This window comes from Oreochromis aureus, linkage group 18 (genome assembly GCF_013358895.1).
Source record: "Oreochromis aureus strain Israel breed Guangdong linkage group 18, ZZ_aureus, whole genome shotgun sequence".
Classification (NCBI taxonomy): Eukaryota; Metazoa; Chordata; class Actinopteri; order Cichliformes; family Cichlidae; genus Oreochromis; species Oreochromis aureus.
This window is the reverse complement of record NC_052959.1, coordinates 22,036,410-22,059,362: the sequence shown is the minus strand read 5'-3', so window position 1 is coordinate 22,059,362 and position 22,953 is coordinate 22,036,410. Positions and strand designations below refer to the sequence as shown.

General features: G+C 41.8%; 2 long non-coding RNA genes across 2 annotated transcripts; one reads left to right on the top strand and one right to left on the bottom strand.

Moving 5' to 3' along the window:
* Window positions 1–13,704: 13,704 nt before the first annotated feature.
* Window positions 13,705–14,314, top strand: LOC120434435. Its single transcript, XR_005609088.1, has 3 exons — window positions 13,705–13,754; window positions 14,035–14,065; window positions 14,150–14,314. It is a non-coding gene; the product is annotated as an uncharacterized LOC120434435 (long non-coding RNA).
* Window positions 14,315–16,053: 1,739 nt separating this feature from the next.
* On the bottom strand, window positions 16,054–19,123 carry LOC120434434. The gene is made up of 3 exons (XR_005609087.1): window positions 18,930–19,123; window positions 17,401–17,481; window positions 16,054–17,117 (listed from the first exon to the last, which is right to left on the bottom strand). It is a non-coding gene; the product is annotated as an uncharacterized LOC120434434 (long non-coding RNA).
* Window positions 19,124–22,953: the final 3,830 nt, after the last annotated feature.

The window sequence follows — 22,953 nt, the reverse complement described above, 5'->3', positions numbered from 1 at the left end:
TGAAGCAGGTATGGAGGAGATCAAAACTCCAGACATCCAGAGGCCCCCAGAACACAAGAGACCAAGGAAGACCAACAGAGGGCAGCCAGCCACACTATCCCAGAAAGAGCTGAGGAGAGTCCCAGATGAGGGGTCACTCAGCAGCTGCGGAGGAGCAGAAGCCAGGGGTTGCAGTGACGTGCCCGTGAGCTCCGCCCGGCAGCCAGCTGTGCCTGAGTGACCGAGCCCGGGCCGAGGGCCGAGGGCACCCGCCTCCAGTGGCCCGAGCGAGCCCCAGGCTCCAGGCCCCGATAAGCAGCCGCCAAGGAGTGAGCGGTGTGTACCTGGGCGCCACCCCGGACACAGAGAACCACCAACGCACCGATGTCTGAGGGCGTCCACCACCGGCAGGGGAAGTGGTGGGGGGAGATAGGCCTCCAAACCTTGGAGGGCCTGAGATGTCCCCAGAGAGGTGGCGTCTGATACCCAACCTGACATATAGACACAGACATACAGGCACACACAGATACAAACATCCATTCCCACCCTCATGCTCTCATAGGCAATTATTCCACACTCAACCAACGCGAGACAGACATAAAGAGACGCTGTACACACAGTCACTCTCCCCAAGCGTACTCTAAGAACCGGGTCCGGGTACCCTTGCCCCTGGAGGGGAAACTGCACCAGACCCAGGTGGTGTTACCCTTTTCCCTGCGGTGGGGAGAAGCAGACCGCCCGACTCCGCAGCAGCAGGGAGGCCCCACATTCCAGACCCCAGTCGGACGGCCAACTCCTCCTCCTAGCCCCCGCTCCAGCAGGCCGCAGAGAACGGGGTGTGTGAAGACTCAAACCTCCTCCACCCGCTCATATGTAGTGTTGATGTATGTGTGTTCTAAGGTGCATTTAAAACCCAGGAGGGCATGGAGCCACCTGCCAGAGCAGCAGGTAGGCGCATAGCCCCTCCTGCTAGCCCTCAATGTCTACGTGTATTTAAAATTGAGAGGTGGGCAACGACGCCAGGGGTGAGGTGTACACCCTGATGGTAATTTGGATTCTGTGTGGCGTGCCCACCCCAAGATCCTATATGTATGTGTAATGAGAGTGTGAGTAATGTGAATGTCTAAGTTGTGAGATAAAATTGAGGCAGAGGCAGCCAGAAGGGGACAGAGGGGGGGGGATGCCTCCCCTGCACCCTGGTGACACACCCCTACCCCAAGGCCCTGCATGTGGGGTGACTGTGGTGGAGCGAGAAGAGGAGGCAGCTGGAGATGGGGAGGGAAGGAAGGAGTGCAGCAGCGCCGCCCAGCCCCACAGAGCCCGGGACAGTCCACCCGACCCCACCACAGAGAAAACTACACCCACCCCATCATCCACTCATCTTCCAGACTACACAAGACAATAGACGCCCAGGCTGAGAGCTTCCTCCACCTCTCCTGTATCCCCTCCTGCAGAGAGAGTTCCCGAAGAGAGGAAAGCTCCTGCAAGATGTGACAACCTCCCCACCAGTTGAAGAGCCCCCAGGTGGCTCGATGCACCGCGGCACCCTGCGCCAGGGCTGGGCCCCATACACCCACCCGCCCACAACCCCGGCAACACACCAACCAGGACCCAGGCCCCTGAGGCCCGGCCAGGGCCCCAGCCCAGAGACGGAATGCCCCCAGAACCTCACGCCCATCCCGGACCCACCCAGGGGCAGCCAGGCTACCAGGTCAGTAACCCACGTCCGTCAGCACAGACCCTCCCTAGCCCCGCTGCTGCAGCAGCCACGAGGAAACCGTCACCCAAGAGCCAACAGAGCCCTTAATTGGCCATGACCGCTACCCCGGGTTGAGCCCCCAAGGAAGATGCTCCTGGGAACCCCCGATGCCCTAAGCCTGTCCCTACCCCACACCAATCACAACAGTGAAGGTGGGACCAAACTATGACCCCCACCCCACTAGGTGATGGAGCTGATCAAAGGAGCCCAGAGCAATTGATCTGATGTGGTGGCAGAGGCTGTATCAAGACTAATGTAATCTAATAGATAATTTCTATATTGGTTAAAATTAAGATTATTTTTATTTTCCAGTTCATGAGGACTGTTTTCTTGGCTATGCATAGTGCAGTGAAAACCATATGGGCTATATTCTTTTCCGTAGTGACATTATCTAAGCTGCCCAACAAACACACTAAAGGGGAAGTTGGAATGTTACATTTCAGACACTTTGATAAGTCTTCACATATCTCGCGCCAAAACTTCTGAACTGGTGGACAGAACCAAAGAGCGTGGATATAATTGTCCGGTGAATTGGTTTGGCAGTGTGAGCAGTTGTTGGTAGATGTAAAGCCCATCTTGAACATCCGATGACCTGTATAGTGCACTCTATGTAGTATTTTGTATTGAATTAATTGAAGACTGGGATTTCTAATTAGATGAAAGGTTTTGAGCAAATCTGAGACCAGAAGTTTTGGTCTAAGTTAACTGATAAATCCGCTTCCCATTTTGCAATAGGAAGTGATATTGATTCATCTATTTTAGAAAGCATTCTGTATATTTTGGACAGTAATTTGGGGTTTTAAGAGTCAGAAATTGAACCACACTTGGTGGTGTTTGTAGTTCATCTTGACCTGGTTTAAATCTCTTTTTTACTATGGATTTAATTTGCTGATATTCTAAAAATCTTTTCTTGCTGATCCCGTATTGTGTAACTAGTCTGTCAAATGAAATAAATTCTGTTCCTTCTAGTATATGTTCTAAATATTTGATTCCTTTACCACTCCAATCTGAAAAGTTTATCATATTATTGTTTTGTAATATGTCAGGGTTGTTCCAGATAGGTGTACGTTTGCATGGGATTAATGAAGACTCTGTCAACTTCAGAAACTCCCACCATGCTGTCAGAGAAGAGCTGATGTTGATGCTTTTGAAGCATTCATGTCGTTGGATGTTTCAGCTAATAAATGGTAGATTTGAAATCTCTAGATTATTGCAAAGTGCTTGTTCTACATCTAGCCAAGGTTCATCTAAGAGGGTATGTTTTTGCCATCCTGAGATAAACTGAAGCCTGTTGGCTAAGAAGTAGTGCTGAAAGTTAGGTAGTTCTAATCCTCCTTTATCCTTGGTCTTTTGTAATGTTTTTAAGCTTATACGTGGGGGCTTATTTTTCCAAAGGAATTTGGACATATATGAATCTAGAGATCTGAACCAATCTTGCGGCGGTTTAGTTGGGATCATTGAGAATAAATAATTTATTTTTGTAATACCATCATTTTTATAGCGGCAACCCTTCCCATGAGTGATATGGGTAGACATTTCCACCTAGCCAGATCACCTTCTACTTTCTTTAAAAGTGGGATATGGTTTAATTTAGTTAGATCTGCAAGCTTGGGAGAAACATTAATACCTAAATATTTTATATTTCCGATTGCAGTGGAGTAGAAGAGGAATTATGGAAGGAGCAATTAATCGGAAGGACTGTAGATTTTGACCAGTTAATTGAGTAATCTGATATTCTTGCAAAAGAGTTTATCAGTTCAATCACCCCAGAGATATTGGTTTGTGAATTTTGGAGAAAGAGTAACACATCATCCGCATAAAGGCTGATTTTATGTTCCATGTTCTTGCATTTTATGCCCTTAATTACTGAATTCTGTCTAATTGCTGCTGCTAGTGGTTCGATAAAATTGCAAACAGTGAAGGGGAGAGTGGGCATCCCTGCCTGGTGCCCCTCAGGAGACAAAAGCTGGAGGATGTCTGGTCATTTGTTCTGACACAAGCTGTTGGGGAATTATATAATATTTTAACCAGCTGATGAAAGAAGATCCAACACCAAATTTGTTTAAAGTTGTAAATAGAAATTTCCAGTTAACTCTGTCAAACGCTTTTTCTGCATCTAAAGAAAATATTGTAGTTTCAAGGTTTTTACTGTATGAGTAGTCTATCAAATTAAGTAATCTACGTGTATTTGTTGATGAGTGCCTACCTTTTATGAAACCAGTTTGGTCAGGATGAATTAAGAGGGGGGTTATTTTCTCTAGTCTCTTCGAGAGAGCTTTGCAGATTATTTTAAGGTCTACATTTATAAGGGATATTGGACGATAGCTTGAGGGATATACAGGGTCTTTGTCTGGTTTTAGCAGGAGATTAATGTTTGCAGAATTCACATTTGATGGAAGTCTGCCCTTTTCTTTGATTTCCAACAACGTTCTGTAAAAAACTGGTGCTAGAATCGTCCAGAATTCTTTGTAGAATTCTGCAGGAAAGCCGTCTGGACCTGGAGCCTTATTATTGGGCATGCTTATCAGGGCTTCCTGGAGTTCACCTGATGTCAGTGGCGAATCCAGTGCAATTGCTTGAGAGTCTGATAATTTTGGGAGAGTTATGTTGTCTAAAAACTGATCAATTTCCTTTTTAGATGGGTTTATTTGTGGTGAATACAACGATTTATAGAAATCCCTGAAGATGTTGTTTATTTGTTTCGGGTCATATACTGTGTTCCCAGATGAATCTTGAACAGCACATATAGTTGTTTTTTCTTTATTTATTTTTAGCTGGTTTGCTAGAAATTGACCGGATTTATTACTATGTTCATAATTTTGTAAGCGTAGTCTTTGTACTAAGAATTTGTTTTTTTATCAATTATCTCATTTAATTCTAGTTTTGTTTTGCGTATTTTGTTCAATGTTTCCTGATCTTGGTGGGACGCGTAGGCTTCTTCTAGTGATTTGATGGTTTTTTCTAATTCCTGAATATTTTTGTTTTCTTTTTTCTTTTTATGTGATGAGAAAGAAATTATTTTACCTCTCATCACAGCTTTCCTGCTTCCCATAAAACAGAAGCTGATGTTCCAGGAATGTCATTAAAGTCTAAATATGAAGTCCACTCTTTTTAAAATATTTAATAAAGTTTTCATCTTTAAGCAGTGATGTATTAAATCTCCAGTTTTTACTTAGTGTGGTATTATTTCTGTGCATTAGTGTTAAAGATACAGGAGCATGATCGCTGACAGCTATAGGGTGAATCTCAGTGTCTGAAATGTCACTCAGCAGTGAGCTGCTGACCAAAAAAATAATCCAGACGAGTAGGAGCGATGAACATGTGAGAAGAAAGTATATTCCTTACTGGTGGGGTGAAGGGAGCGCCATGCATCGCAAAGACCAAAGTCACTCATATACTGTTTGATTATATTTGTGGACTGCCAATTACGCTGAGTTCCTGCTGTATTGAGCCTATCCATTTCTTCATTTAGTCCAAGGTTGAGGTCGCCTCCAAGAACAAGTGTGCCATCTAAGTGTTCAGAGAGTGCACTGAAAAAACCGTGAAAGAATGAGGGATCATCAACATTTGGACCATATACACTTACAATACATAGCTTTTTATCAAGTATAGATAGTTTAATGATTAAGAATCTGCCCTCTGGATCTATAACTGTATCGAGTACTGTGAAATTAATTTTTTATGGATTAAAATCGCTACTCCCTTTGTCTAGAGTTATAACAAGCTGAGAACACATTAGGAAACTCAGGTGTTTTAAGTTCATTCGAACCTCTAAGAGGTCTGTGGGTCTCTTGTAAAAGGACAACATCTGCCTGTAGTTTTTGAGTTGGTTAAATATTTTTAACCTCTTTTCTCTGGAGCCAGCTCCATTTACATTCCATGTAACGAATCTTAGTGCACCCATAGATGTCTGTGCATAACTAGGGGTGTATGCTGTGTGTCGCTTAGACAGGTGGAGAGAGTGCATCACTTGTTCATAAATAAAGAGACGGAGAGAGAGAAGGAATATGTGGCGAGATGCTCCTGAGTCTGACTATGTGTTTGCATATTTACTAATATGAGTACGCTTGGCTTAAGTGTGTGTATCCTATACGACTGTGTGCGCTGTCTGACTGATGTAAATGTGCTGCCGTTGCGCATGACTGTGCGTGATCGTGCTGTGCATGTGTCGAAATAAAGGATGTTGTTTGTGGATGAGTGTGGAAGCAGGTGATCGAAGCAGTGAAAGAAATAAATAAATAAAGAAACCAAGGACAAGGGTGAGCAGCATAAAAACAAGAGGGGGAAAAGAGAGAGGAAAAAACGAGGGAAGAAAGAAAAAAAAACAAACAAAAACGGAAACATTCCAATTAAACCACTGACGGAGAGTGACGGTGTTAATTCTGCTATGATATCACACTTAAGATGCGATTTAATACTACTAAGTTAGACAGATGTTAATGCAAGTTAGTGTGAGTGGATGGGGAAAGGGTGTAGCGGATTCTTATCTGGTGTGAAGTTAATACAGCCACGGAGTGGTGTCGGAATCGCGGTGGAGCTGTCCGTCCACGTACAGCCGGTCCACAGCGATGACAGCGCGGGAGCCCTTCTGGATGAAGCCGCGTCGGATTGGGAAGAGGACCCTGCGTCGTTCCAGGATCTCTTTGGGGAACTGATCGTTCACGCTGAAGTCCGTTCCTTTTAATTCCCTGCCGCGGCTTTTCACATGTTCCTTTTGTTTGAAGTGGCGAATTTGGCCACGATAGGACGTGGTCTCCGGCTGCAGCCCGAATAGGGCCGAGGCGATGCACCCTATCGAAGACGATGTTCTTCACCGTGTCCTCCGGCAGCTTTAGGTGGGTTTTGATAAAGCTTTTACCGTGGTCTCCGCGTCCTCTCCAGCGGCTTCTGGAATACCAGAAAATACCAGATTATCACGCATGCTACGGGCTTGTAGATCAATAACTGTTTCTTTTATTTTTTTTTTTTCTCTATTTAGCTCAGTAACATTGTCTGTGAGACATTTCACCGACTCCCTTAGCGTGGCATTTTCAGCAGCGAGCGTTTCCACCTGCTGCTGGCTGAACTCCAGTGATTCTCGTAAGCATTTAAATTCCCGGTGAAGAAGCTCCACCAAGGACAGCCTTGCGTCGAAAGTGGACAATCGCTTGTCGATTGACTCCAGTATGTCGGCAATATCTTTGCCGGCTGGCGATGTTGTGCCGGGGGAATCTGCCGGGCGAAGTCTTTTCGACGACGGCGTCTCAGATTTAGCCGGGGAAGCTGCACACTAGGCCTTCTTCATCACTAGATCCTGAAAGCACTGATCAATATAATCTTGGAGAGCCTCTAAACTCTCCCCGTTGTTCTCCAGGGTGTTGGAGATTATTTAGACAAATAACGTTAGTTGTAAGACAATTGATAAATGTATTTGGTAAGATTGAAGCTTAAAGGAATTTGTTCAAATCTAAACTACCATTCGCTTCAATTTTCCGCCAAAATCTCCGGCGTCTGACGTCAGTTATAACATGAGTCCCTTACCTTGTCCGTCACTTCCGTCACTCACCTCAGCCTTCAAATTCAGCATGAACCAAATATTGATGTTTGGATACAGCTTTTGTAACACAGAAGTATCAGAAAGTTACACAGTCATGTGAAAAAGAATGTTTTTTGCATGACTTTGTGCAGTACTGTGAAAAACTAAGTACACCATTAGTGTCTTCATAGGAATTAAGAGGGTAAATAGCTAGGTGCTGCTGATTAATATATCATCACCAAGTTTGAGCACTTCCATAAAAGCAGAAGGTTTTGAGGTTTGTTAAATCATGCACCACACAAACAGATACTTTCAACACCAAACCGCTGCTCCAGGTTCAGCTGTTTGATCAGTGGTTGCTGTTTTTAAAGTGGTTTATAAATAAAGTTGCCTTGGCTTGGCTTAATATTATCTCTGAAAATACTGAAGGGTAGTTTTGCTTCCCTTTCAGTTTGTACACACAGCAGTGAACGTGTTTTCTTTTTTTGTGTACCTGCAATTTGTGTGCTGATTTGACCACATGTTTGACTCCTGTTGCTGCATCAGCAACTTTTATAGAAAAATAAGGAAGAAGCAACTTCAAAATGAACCATTACTTTGCGATAACAACAGATTACTGTACACTACTCTCTTATTTTTATTTGGCTCACAGTGACTTTAAACAATTTCTGAGAAATTAAACCTTTGTAAAAAAAACAAAAACAAAAAAACAAAGTGGGAAAGTGATTTTTCTCCAATGAGTACAGTAAATAACACATCTTAGTTTAAAACAGGGGCGATTTTAGCCCAATGAATCAAAGCACCCCAAAGATTTCTTACTTTTTGACAATATTTGCTGTTTGTGTGACACACTACTAAAAATATAAAAAGCATACAGTACGTAATTGAGACGGAACATTTTAACAACAAAAGTATAGATAACCCCCTAAATGGTTTGTTCCAGCTCGCCTCTCCCCTCTGGCTCTAGCGTCCTTTCTGCCAGAGCGATGGTTGCTGAGATGCAGCGGAGCGGAGGTGTGAGTGCCTGGCTTGAAACAGGACATGTTGGCTGCATTTAGGCTTCAGTTACTCTTTATATAGTTAGGTAGGAGTCAGACCATGTTTCTTTTTAGCTGAAAACATTACACCCAGGTAACCTGCAGTGTTCAAAACATGTTTTCCGACGATGTTTGCTACCCTACAATCCGTCCTCGTGTAGTAAAATCAGCGACATCTGACCGCCCTGTTGTTCCCATTGAAATGTATACAGCCTATTTAAAATCTAAAACTTAAAATTGTCCGTAGCCTGCTGTTGTTGCCACTGTCCTGTTTGAAATGGAATGAGAGAAGGTGCTTATTTTGTCATATGTGCCGATATTAAACCCAGGAGCAACATTCAGGTAAAAGTGTAAGAACAAATGATCCGTCAATAAAGGATAATCTTGGATCAGTGTTTCAATATTTATATCTTTTATTAGATGTACATGTGGTTTGGTTATTTGCCTTTTGTTTGAAAGTACACTGAGAGAGGACTTTTTTATTAGTGATCTTAACAGTATTTTTTTCATATTAATGTGATTTTTTTCATCTAATTGAATACAATCTATTTGTGTATGATTGTCAGTCCAAAGAGGGAGAGAGGAAAGAGGGGAACGTGAGGAGAAAGTACAAGGTCAGGAAGAACCAGGTAAGAAAACAGACAGGAGACAGGGAACAGTGACAGGCAAAACAGAAACTGTTAAAAGTTGACCACCAAAAAGTGACAGACAGATTTGCCAACCTCAAGGTGAGGCACATAGGTTAAAATAAAAGAAAAAATCTGCAGAGCCATAGTAGTATCGGCAGTAAAGATCTATTCATACATTGTATACATTGTACCATAGGCAAAGTTGCCTCCATTTTTATAATTTTTCTATCAGTATTTTGTACATTTGTACATTTCAAGGACTCTATTTTTGGAGTGTATTTTTACGTATCTGTATTATATTATACATACACATTAAAAGTGAATCTCTGTCCAAAAATGCTCTGTTTACTTCTTACTCACCATGATCATCATTCATAATTTTCCCCTAATTAAGGTTAGGATATGTATTTTTTGTTATTCCAATCCATTCTTCTTTTGCAGCATTTAAATAACCTTTATCAGATTTGATGGTTTTGTTACAGACTTTAAAAAAAGTGTTTTGCTTTTCTTTAACTAATGTTGGGATTAAATTGTGTTAAAATGTAGAAAACAATGATGTCATGTTTTGTGATGAGGACCCAGGCAGAGAGACTTGATGAATTTAAGAATCTTATGATTTAATAAAGAAATTTGCAGACTTGCACAGAGATGGTAAAATTATGATGACTGATAACGGAGATGAAGACAACAGAGGATGGGGACAGGGAGGAACAGGGGTTTAAATGCACCAAGGAGACAGTCAGAGGAACTCTGTACAACTGGAGACATTTTAGGATGCAGGGACTGACAGAGACGGGAAGAAGTCTCATCGTGACGGTAAAGATCTTGCCTGGCTGGCCAGCTCTCTGGGTGCTCAGCACCCAAAGCTCTGGTCCTAGAATCGCCCCTGGTTTAAAATGTAATAATTAGGCATGCCATTTTGAGCCAGTAAGGTTAGTAAAGATGGCTCTGGCTGTTTACTGTCTTCCCTTGGTCTTTCTCCACCATCCTATAATAGATAATCTGATAGATTCTCCTACTGAATTACTAATCAGAAATGACACTGAGGTAACATTGAAAAATGAAGCACATTTGATCATATTTATGCCTCTATTATACAAACTTTAGTCAGGAATGTCAGGCATTTCTAGTAAACAGGAATCTGTGTTCATTTGACTGGTGCATTGGGTCTCTTAATTATATTAAAAATTGTATAGGCCATCACTGTTTTATCAGACCACTGCTGATTCCACGGACAGTTGTTCCTACTTTCATCAAGAACTTAGAAGGAGAGCCGCTGTTAAAAATACTAAAACATGTGCGACACATGTGTGTCTCATAATTCAGAAGGTCTGCCGTGGTTCATGGATGGATGTTTGACATCCTCACAACAGCAACTACAATCTGCAGTTCTCCCCTGTCCACTAGATGCCCTCAGTTCCCTGCTCTTTATCCATCCATTCCTTTCCTCTCAACCCACCAGTTTTAGTTTCTACCTTTAGCTGTTTGTGACTGACTTTAGCTTTACACCATGTATCCTAAACTTCTGACTGTGATGAAATTTATATTTGTATATGTATATATATATATATATATATATATATATATATATATATATATATATATATATATATATATGTGTGTGTGTGTGTGTGTGTGTGTGTGTGTGTGTGTGTGTGTGTGTGTGTGTACACACACACATATATATATATATATATATATAGCGGAATACATGAGCGGGGCACAGAAAGGGATTGGCAAGAATACCAGAGGCGCAAAACACCAGCTACTGGTAGACAGAACAGTCAGCCGAGACTGCAAGACCAGACTGACCAACCTGTGCACTGCCTGGATTGATTACAAGAAGGCCTATGACTCAATGCCCCACAGCTGGATACTGGAATGCCTAGAATTGTACAAGATCAACAGGACCCTAAGAGCCTTCATCAGGAAATCAATGGGGATGTGGCGTACAACACTAGAGGCCAACTCAAGCCCATAGCACAAGTCACCATCAAGTGCGGGATCTACCAAGGAGATGCTCTGTCCCCACTGCTGTTCTGCATAGGCCTGAACCCCTCAGTGAGATCATTAACAAGACTGGCTACGGATACCGACTACGAAAACGGAGCGGTTGTCAGCCACCTCCTGTACATGGATGACATCAAGCTGTATGCCAAGAGTGAACGAGACATCGATTCACTGATACACACTACCAGGCTATACAGCAATGACATTGGAATGTCGTTCGGACTGGAGAAGTGTAGTCGGATGGTAACAAAAAGAGGGAAGGTAGTCAGAACTGAGGGGATTGAACTACCAGAAGGCAACATTGCAGACATAGAGGACAGTTACAAGTACCTGGGGATCCCACAAGCGAATGGGAACCATGAAGAGGCGCTAGGAAAGCTGCAACCACCAAGTACCTGCAGAGGGTCAGACAAGTCCTGAGGAGTCAGCTGAACGGTAAGAACAAGATCCGGGCCATCAACACCTCGCCCTGCCCGTGATCAGGTACCCTGCTGGGGTAATAGGCTGGCCAAAGGAGGAGATAGAAGCCACTGACATAAAGACAAGAAAGCTCCTTACCATGCATGGAGGGTTTCACCCCAAGTCCAGCACCCTGAGGCTGTATGCTAAGCGGAAGGAAGGGGCCGGGGACTGGTGAGTGTCAGCACCACAGTCCAGGATGAGACAAGAAACATCCACAAATACATCACGAAGATGGCCCCAACTGACAGCGTGCTCAGTGAATACCTCAGGCAGCAGAAACCCAAGAAAGAGGAGGAAGGCGAGGAACCATCATGGAAGGACAGGCCCTGCTGCACGGTATGTACCACCGGCAGATAGAGGAGGTGGCTGATATCCAGAAATCCTACCAGTGGCTGGACAAAGCTGGACTGAAAGACAGCACAGAGGCACTAATCATGGCAGCACAAGAACAAGCTCTGAGTACAAGATCCATAGAGGCTGGGGTCTATCACACCAGGCAAGACCCCAGGTGCAGGCTGTGTAAAGATGCCCCAGAGACAATCCAGCACATAACAGCAGGGTGCAAGATGCTAGCAGGCAAGGCATACATGGAGCGCCATAACCAAGTGGCCGGCATAGTGTACAGGAACATCTGTGCCGAGTATAACCTGGAAGTCCCGAGGTCAAAATGGGAGATGCCCCAAGGGTGGTGGAGAATGACCGAGCTAAGATCCTGTGGGACTTCCAGATGCAGACGGACAAAATGGTGGTGGCTAACCAACCGGACATAGTGGTGGTAGACAAACAGAAGAAGACGGCTGTAGTGATCGATGTAGCGGTTCGAATGACAGCAATATCAGGAAGAAGGAACACGAGAAGCTGGAGAAATACCAAGGGCTCAGAGAAGAGCTCGAGAGGATGTGGAGGGTGAAGGTGACGGTGGTCCCGTGGTAATCGGAGCACTAGGTGCGGTGACTCCCAAGCTAGGCGAGTGGCTCCAGCAGATCCCGGGAACAACATCGGAGATCTCTGTCCAGAAGAGCGCAGTCCTGGGAACAGCTAAGATACTGCATGCAGGGACCCTCAAGCTCCCAGGCCTCTGGTAGAGGACCCGAGCTTGAAGGATAAACCGCCCACAGGGGCGTGCTGGGTGTTTTTTTTTATATATATATATATATATATATATATATATATATTTATATTTATATGTATATATATACACAAAAACTTGAATTTTACAATGTTTATTTATCGGATAAAATAAGTTACATGTCACCGTTATTACTGTCCGCCAGAAACAGGCCGGGTGTCGAAATTCAGTGGCTGCGTCCACCTGAGGACCTGGTGTTGTACCAAAAGAGATTGTCTGCCAAAACTGATTGCTTGTATTTAAACTGCTATAAATAACTTGTTGTCTATAATATGTGAAACATATGTCAAATGTATCCCTCATGAATGATATCAAGTCATCTTGAGCAACAAGGTAGAAGCATAATCAGTTTTTGGCAGTGACTTTTATGTATCCTTTATTTATGCAGTTAAGAAAATTCTTGTTGATTTTAAAAGTGTCTCTTTTAAGAGTAATCTGCCCAAGAGGACCGCTGAAATTGCAACAAATGCAAAAATAGTTCTGTAAACATATTTTAAGTGGACAAAAGGGACCCGATTGATTATAATGTAAGTACAATAACACAGTTACAAAGATACTTGAGAAACAGGTAATTTTTTAATTTTATATAAAACCCCTTTGTAATACCTGTTAACCAAAGTCTGTTTAGCAACATACTTAACGATATTGCACATAAAAAACACACGGAAACATTGGAAATCAGTTTTTGGCAGGCAATCAGTTTTTGGCACAACACCCGGCTCGCATATTTGAAGTTTACAGAGCTACATTCTCACCTGAAAATATGTTAAAAGTTTATTTTGCGACCCAGAAAGAGTAATAAGAGTAATATTAAAACTAAGTAGCTGCAGTAGTAGTAGCCATTGTTGGAAACTGGAATTGGCAGTGCCAATCTGGTGTATGGTTTTTCAATTTTGTTGTCCGGGTGGAAAATTGGGAGAAATTGGGGAGAATGGAGATTTTCGGGAGGGGCACTGATATTCGGGATTGTCCCGGAAAAATCGGGAGCGTTGGCATGTATGGCCTAGCAGAGCCTGTAACGTTATTATGCCGGACACATTTTATGAGTGAACTTGACTTTAAGTGACTTACAGGTTTCTTTGAAAAATACTTTGTTATATCCAGGTTCTTCCTTTTTGCTGCCGTCCTCCTCTCCTCCTTGCAGGTCCTCGCAGCGCAGGCTTGCCGCTGCTAAAACTAAACAGAGCTCCCTGAAAGGCACAGCCAATCACATTGGCCATATTTGTCACATGAGGTAGGACTCCAGTAGAGAATGTAATTTAACTCTTTCTGCGCTGCAGGTGAATGACAGATCTTTTTTTTTTTTTTCTTTCTATTGGGTTTGTTTTTCTTTACTTGAAGAGATCAAATTATTGGTGGGGACAATTCAATAATGGCTGGATATTGGTGGGGACATGTCCCTTCCGTCCATGCCAAATCTACGCCTTGCTTAGAACTCGTAACTATAACTGTAAAGTACTATAAAGTAGTGAAGTACTTCTTGTTCAGTGAATATATTTCATTTCCTCCAACAGTTTGCACTAAACCATCCAGCTGTAAACTCAGGTATTCTGTGAACTTTGTCACTCTCAGGTGTTTTTGTTTGTATTTTGTGTATTTTATTTGGCCTGACTATTTTCTCTTTTCCAGATGAAAACAACAAGCTGATTGTTTAGTCGGTGAGGCTGAGAGAGCTGGTGGGGTATCAGCCATGGGTCGAAAGCTTGATCTGACAGGACTGACAGACAACGAGGCGGAGCACGTGCTGCAGGTGGTGCAGAGGGACATGAAGCTGCGCAAGACGGAGGAGGAGAGACTCAGGTGAGTTTTGACCTGTAAATGGAGCAGAAGTTGAGCTCCAGATATTTTATGTTTAGGAAGTGAACTGTACTGACTTTTCCCCCATCCTGCTGTTTTTCTATTGTAGCTTGGTTTCTCTCTACTGTTCATATGAGTGTTTGACAGTTTTGAACTTCCTTACCTCTGATGAAATCTTATTTCTTTGAGTCTGCTAGTAAATGTGAAACTGCTGGATAATCAGCTTATCAAAGCGGTTTATAAAAGTACACATTTTCTGTTCTTAGTGTTGCAAAAAAACAAAAACCTAGGATTTATTATTGCAGATATTCTTTTATTTTTGGTTTCCATTTGAGTAGATCTTGGTCTAGACAGAAAGAGGGATTGTGGAAATTAAAATTGTGCAGAGACCACGGAGACGCACTTGTGTGCAGTCCTCCAAAAATTACAAGAATTACAGTCATTTTTATACTTTGCCATTTTCAGAGTCGCAACATTAATTACACAAACCAACCTAATTTAAACATGAAGGTTATTTTAATCCTTTGAAATGAATGACTGCTTGATGCCTAGAACTCATGAACATCACAAAATGTTGTTTCCTTCCCTGAGATGCTCTGCTGGGCCTTTACTGCAGCTACCTTTAGATGCTGTTTGTTTGTGAGTTTCTCTGCATCCAGTTTTGTATTTTATTTATTAATTGAAAAGCCTCCTTTGTTGGACTGAGATCAGGTGACTCACTTGGCCATTGGGAATGGGAACTATGTCTCATTTCTTTGCTTTTGCAGTTGCAGCGTTTGGCTGAATCTGAGTAGATAGATCAGCCCTGTACACTTCAGAGTTCATACTGCTTCTTCTATCCACAGTCACATCATCAATAAACACTAATGACCCAGTTCCAATGTCATACCATTGCCTCCACTATGTTTGACAGATATGTTGTGTTTCAGATTATGAACTATTTCTACCATTGATGAAAATATAAAGTATGGCTATGAAAACAAAATGAAGAACATATAAGTAAGTAAGGCACTGTGTAACCAGTATACCTTTAATACCTTTAAGGTCTTTTACACCAATTTTCTCAGGCTGCTTTTTTTTTTTAGCACAATTTAATTCGAGGAATTTTTAGACCTTGGTGGAGATTTTGTCAGGGTTGGTGTAGAAAGTAGGACTCGTATGCTGGACTCCGTTGGGAGAAGACAGTGGATTTATTTACAGTGCGGTAAAGGTGCAACAGTTCTATATGTATGTATGTATATATATATATATATATATATATCTTCGTTTCCCTCCTAGTGGCAAACACACAAACACACGCAGAGTAACTAAACAATCCTCAGCTCAACATAAACTGCCACAAAAACCGTCGGTGCTGCTCTACCGTGCTTCACACAATGATCCAGCGCTGACTGGAGCTCGATCGCCCTGTTAAGATGGCAGCCCGGGAGATGGCGGATAATTGGTTACAGCTGGTCGGCTCCGATCAACAACAGGTGCGGTCAGTCTCTGCGCGGGAACACTCTCGGGAATGCTCGTTACCGCTCGGAGGTAAACAATCCCGTTCCGAGAGAGAGAGAGAATGGAGAGAGAGGAAGGAGCAACATGCACACAATAACGCATGGGCAGGCAGCCAGGCAAGGGCTGTCGGACCATGACAGATTTCCTTTCCCGCCTCTTTGCTCTGATTTGATCTGATAATCTTATAATTTACTACACAGCTTCTTTTCAGAATATCAGTCTAATTCACACAAATGTGAAGTGCATTAAATATTTTATTAGTCCAGTTCATACTCAGCACATGCAGTACTTAACAAAATTATTATTACTATCCAGTGGAAGGTTTACGCCACAGCTGCCCTAAATACACAGTACTGGTAATTAGCAAAACCACTTTGTATGTTCCTGTGGTTAATCCTCCAACATGCAATGTTTATACATTTTTATAACATAAAAATAATTATTGTTGTTATCTACGATTTTTCAAATTCATAGTTTTACCAAAAAAAACCTGAAAACAGTTAAGTGCTTTAGGATTTTAAAAAAAAAATTAAGATGCCAAGGTTATTTATACAAAGTATAAATAACCTTGATAAAGGTTAAAAAAAATATTAATGATCATTTTGAGAATAATATTGTAATTCTATTTTGTTTCAAGACAATCAGCCATGGTTGCTGTACCCTCTGAGTGAAATTGCACTTCAGAATTGGCTTAAGTAACAAGGAAGGAAATGATTTCTCTTTTAGCACACAAACATATTATGGTGATAAGTAAAAGGATGTTGAAATGATGGTGCAGAAAGCTGCATCTGGTCAGACGGAAAAACACAAACTTGGAAGAGTGGATTTGTACAATTTGAAATGGCTAACTCATCTACACAAGGCATTTTGTAGAGGGTATAAGAAACATGGCAGTTTGTCTTGAAACAACAACATTTCGATGCTTTGCTCAAAATAGATTTTCAAATTTAATCTTGAAATTTTGACTTTATTCTCAAATTGATCAAAATATTTTATTTTCCTAATGTGGCCCTAATACTCCGCCTTATATTTACTTCCGAAATTAGTTTTAGTGGTTAAATGTTATTTGTGTTTAATTTCTGACTTCTCAGAGAAATCTAGTGAGCTGGCTCAAACATCTGTCTATTTTGGTCATGTATGCGAGGTGACTGCTGCACCAACTGCAATGTTGCAACATGTTTGCAGAGAATCTGTTGTTGTGATAGTTTATATGCGTCGATTATTGAAGCACCCAGGTCAATGGAAAAATGCAGGAAGGAGTTTCTGGTTGCAGCAATGTATGATGGGTAAACTACTGGCCCTGCAGAGAAATAGAAATGAATAAACAGTTGATAAAACAGTCTTTGCTCTGCTTTAGCTCTAAATATGTATGTGCTTGAAAAAAAAATTGCAATAGTGATCATAGTAACAGGACCAGCTTTTTCTTTATAAAGAAAAACATGGGCTTTGCAATCCATTATTGTTTTCTGTAATATGAAAGCTTTGGAAACAAAAGGATAATTCACAAAATGAATCAGTGTTTATCAAGTTGCTGTTCTGTAACAGCAGGAAATAAAGAAAATGTAAATAATAAAAGAATTTACTATGCTGCACCCTCCAGGTCTCGAGGAACAATTTCTCTTCTGTGGTTTTTGCTTTGATGGGTTGACCATCCTGTTTGCCACCTATGATGAAACGACATGAACATTGCGTTTTTATGCAATGATGATAAATTAAAATCAACATGTAAAATATAGACACGTTGTTACTGTATAAAGAAATCATAGTCATGACATTTATAGATTGATATACAGAGTCCAGAAGGAGTTTGAAAAATTGTGATCCTGTGTAAAAAATAAAAACAGAAGGCAATAGATTGCAAATCTCACAATCCCACATTTGATCTAATAAAACATAGAAAACAGATCAAATGTTTAAACTGAGAAAATGTACCATTTTGGTACAAGTAACGAGTTCTTAGTTACTTGTTCATTTAGTCTGTTTCCTTTTGTGTCCTTGTCTCATCTGTGTTCTCCCCAGCCCATCATGTCTCCATCGCTGTCTCACTGTCTGGCTCTGTGTTGTGTTTCCTGTTTTATTTTGGTAGTCCTGGTCTCTCATGCATTTTGCTTAGTTTTTCTTCCCCCGTCTTATTGTCTCTGATTTGTTCCTCCTGTGTTCCCACCTGTTGCCCATCCCCTCGTTATCCTGTGTGTATTTAAATCTTCAGTCGCGCTCTGCTCATTGTCACATTGTCCCTGCTAGCTGTGTAGTCTCTCGTGTGTTCCTAGTTTGACCAGTTAGTTTCTATTGGTATTCCCTAATTGTTTATTTCTAGTTTTGTTACTAGTTTCAGAGTTTTCAGTTGTTAGTGCTTTTATTTTTGAATATTTTTATGCAGCAATAAAGCTTCCTGTTGTAGTTTACACCTCTGTTTTCGAGTCCTGCTTTTGGGTCCAACCTCTTCCTGCCACACAGCTGTACGTGACAGATTTCTTTTTTCACAGTGGACTTAGTTTTCAGTTGGTGAAAGGTCTGGACTGCAGACAGGCCAGTTAGGCACCCGGACTTTGCTTTCACATAACCGTGCTATTGCAAAGATGCAGTATGTGGCTTAGCAATGTCTTGCTGAAATATCCAAAGGACCCCCTGACAAAATATGTCATATGACTGGGAGCATCTGTTGCTCTTAAGCCTGTATATACATTTATGCAGTAATGGTGGCTTTAGACATGTGCATTGTTGACATGTGTCAATTCCATTGTCGCTGAGCACTGATAACAAGCCTGATGGTCTCTCCTCTTTTGTTTGGAGGATACGGCATGCATGTTTTCCAAAAAATTTCAAGTTTTGATGAATCTTTCCAAACACAAGGAAGGAACTTAAGGGAGTATAAAACTGCACAAAAACCTATTATGATGCTATGTTCCAATTTCGTAATGGAAAAGTAGAAATACACTCAAAATCAAACACATTTGCCAGTCACATTATCCAGGTCTCTTGATACAACCTAAAACATTGAGCTTTCTCTTCTGCGGCATTAATCTTATTTTTTTAAAGTTCCTCTCTCCACAAAATATAATATGGAATTTGTAGTAAATTCAGACAGATTATTATATTTATGTATCCCTACCTGTTTGATTGCTGTTGCGGATCTTTTTACCTGATCTGGACCTTTCACTACAACTTGACCAGCTGCGTCCGAAGGAAAGGCAGTGATGAGCAGAACAACCTGCAGGTACAGCAGGAGCAGCACAGTTTTGTCCATGGCTGACAAACTAAATGAACAGAAAGCCGATGCTCACTAGAACCGCTGTGGACAAAGATGTGGCAATAACAGACTGCCAGCTGTGTTTTTTTACTAACAGGAAACTGCAAGTCATGTCCACAGCATGCAAGTCAGTCTCAACATGAAATTTAGTTACATTAATAAGAGTGCATAAGAGATGTGACCCAAATACATTAACAGCTGTGGTTTTACTACAGTGAAAACCATTTTTTAAATCTTGGTTGAGGTTAATTCCAATATGTTTCTTTATATTCTTGCTAGATGATAGATGGAAGACTATATTTAAAGAAAAACAGCTTACAAACTTAATTATGTAGCATAAAGACTGAAGACAGGATGTCACAGCTATCCATGCTATCTCAACAATGACAAGATCGGTTTACAAGCCCTTAAATTGGTATCATAACGTGTAAAAAGCCTATGAATATGCAGCCAGAACCCTTTCACATCTACCTTCACAAACTTACAAGTAAACAAACTGAAGACATCAAAGTATGCAACTGTTTCTGTACTATGAAGGTGAAGGTGTTGCCGCCTACTAACCAATCAGTAATCTTAAAAGCAACATCACTATTCCTGAAAGATCCATCAGACATTTCCTTGATGACTTGCAGTTATAAATGTAGATTTATAGGGCTTTTTTCCCCCCTGTTGGATGCAAATAATTTTACAATAATTTTATTGTTCTTTCAATTTTAATATTTAATCCTAAAGGGCCTCTATTTATATTTGCTGACATTATTTACAAAATTTGCACAACAGTCTAAGCTGTTGTTTGAATTCTTTTTTTATATTTATTCTTTCCTCTCAGATCCTAAAACACCATTGAGGTTGCAGCTGAATAAAGAAAAAGTAAAAATGCTGTTCAAACATTCATTTCATGAAATAGTTTATTGGAATCCATCAAATTCTCGATTGTTGAAATTACAAAGTTGCACTTTTTGCCATTTTTTTTCCTAGTTTTTTGTTGTTGCCTGGCTTCAAATAGGCCAAATATTCATCAATTTTAGTACATCTTAAAAAGTGGTGATTAAAGTGTTCACATATTCATAGAGCACTTTAAGTTTAATAATAAACTACAGTGATCTGATCTGACTGATGCTGATGATTTGACTGCAGTAATGACTTTCAGTATTTACTGACTGTTTAACCTGTTCATATATTTCCCAAAGTATAGTTTGCTGTTACAACATCAACAGTGCTGTGTGGCTGTGCACCGAATTAAAGATGTACTCTGTGCAATCATTCTACCCTGGAGAAAGAACACTTCAAATAAATCATTAAAATCACCTAAATTATTCCTGTGATGTGAATGTAAGCTTTCAACCATAGGAGATGAATAAAACTGGTGTCACAATAAGCCACGTCTACAGAACAATAATGAGGAAATAGTAGTTTACGCAACAGCAATAGACATAGCAAACAGCCATCTCTTGGCTCATATATGCTCACACAAACCCACAGTAAAAGATACAGTTTCCATCACTTGTCACGTACTAACTATTGTAAACTTGTGGCTCAATTCTCTCCATCTCTGTGAAAAATGTGACTTATGACAAACTCAGTGTTAGCTTAGTTTGTCAGAAAGTCTGGAAAACAGAAGGAAGTGGCTATTCTCTTTACTGAGGTATCAACAAAGACTTGCGTGCTACTAAAAACACACGAAGAAATAACCCCAACAAACCTTTAGGCATTCAGAGAGAAACATGTCTTTTCTTAGTTCATAAAAACTTCTGTCTGGCTTCAAGCTAGTTTTTAGGTTGCAAGATTAAAGGTTATCTGTGCTGAGAAATCACATCATGTGGGTTTTTTTTGTGTGTTTTTGAGACTTCTACATCATCAGTGTGCAAGATGTAGCAAATGTTATACAAGTTAAAACTCATATATGCAAATTAATATTCAATTTCATTTTGACAAACTTTTGTCAGAAAGTTCAATAAACACTCCAGTTTTTTTTTTTTATTTGAATTTTCTGGCAAATGTTTCATGTTTTAGGCCTCAAAGAGTTAGATCAAGTCAAGCTGTGATATAATTAAAAAGAAGACAGACCTCTTTACTGATGCTCTTTGGTAATATAGCTGACTGCACTCCACAAGCATCTGGCAGCACCGATGAACCAGCTGCTAGTTGATGAGAGACACCTGGAATGGCTAACCAAAGGCCGGACAGTCCTGATCCTCAAGGACTGCCAGAAGGGACCGGTCCCATCCAACTACTGATCAATAACCTGCCTCAGTACCACATGGAAGCTCCTGTCAGGCATCATAGTGATTACAAGAAGGCCTATGACTCGATGCCCCACACCTGGATCCTGGAATGCCTATAACTATACAAGATCAACAGGCCCTAAGTGCCTTCATTAGGAACTCATTGGGGATGTGGTGTATAACACTAGAGGCTAACTTCAAGCCAATAGCACAAGTCAACATCAAGTGCGGGACCAAGGAGATGCTCTGTCCCCACTGCTATTCTGCATAGGCTTGAACCCCCTCAGCTACATCATTGACAAGACTGGCTACACATACGGACTATGAAATGGAGCTGTCAGCCACCTCCTGTACATGGATGACATCAAGCTGTATGCCAAGAATGAACAAGACATCGATTCACTGATCAACACCAACAGGATATACAGCAATGACATTGGAATGTTGTTCAGATTGGAAAAGTATAGTTGGATGATAATGAAGAGAGGGAAGGTAGTCAGAACTAAGGGGATCAAACCACCAGAAGGCAACATTGCAGACATAGAGGACAGCTACAAGTACCTGGGCATCCCACAGGCAAATGGAAACCATGAAGAGGTCGCTAGAAAGCTGCAACCACCAAGTACATGCAGAGGGTCAAGCAAGTCCTGAGAAGTCAGCTGAATGGTAAGAACAAGATCCGAGCTATCAGCACCTACACCCTGCCTGTGATCAGGTACCCTGCTGGGATAATGAGCTGGCCAGAGGAGGAGATATCAAAACCAGAAAGCTCCTGACCATGCATGGAGGGCTTCACCCCAAGTCCAGCACCCTGAGGCTGTATGCTAAGTGGAAGGAAGGGGGCCGGGGACTGGTGAGTGTCAGCACCACAGTCCAGGATGAGACAAGAAACATCCACGAATACATCACGAAGATGGCCCCAACTGACAGCGTGCTCAGTGAATACCTCAGGCAGCAGAAACCCAAGAAAGAGGAGGAAGGCGAGGAACCATCATGGAAGGACAGGCCCCTGCACGGTATGTACCACCGGCAGATAGAGGAGGTGGCTGATATCCAGAAATCCTACCAGTGGCTGGACAAAGCTGGACTGAAAGACAGCACCGAGGCACTAATCATGGCAGCACAAGAACAAGCTCTGAGCACAAGATCCATAGAGGCTGGGGTCTATCACACCAGGCAAGACCCCAGGTGCAGGCTGTGTAAAGATGCCCCAGAGACAATCCAGCACATAACAGCAGGGTGCAAGATGCTAGCAGGCAGGGCATACATGGAACGCCATAACCAAGTGGCCGGCATAGTGTACAGGAACATCTGTGCCGAGTATAACCTGGAAGTCCCGAGGTCAAAATGGGAGATGCCCCCAAGGGTGATGGAGAATGACCGAGCTAAGATCCTGTGGGACTTCCAGATGCAGACGGACAAAATGGTGGTGGCTAACCAACCGGACATAGTGGTGGTAGACAAACAGAAGAAGACGGCTGTAGTGATCGATGTAGCGGTTCCGAATGACAGCAATATCAGGAAGAAGGAACACGAGAAGCTGGAGAAATACCAAGGGCTCAGAGAAGAGCTCGAGAGGATGTGGAGGGTGAAGGTAACGGTGGTCCCCGTGGTAATCGGAGCACTAGGTGCGGTGACTCCCAAGCTAGGCGAGTGGCTCC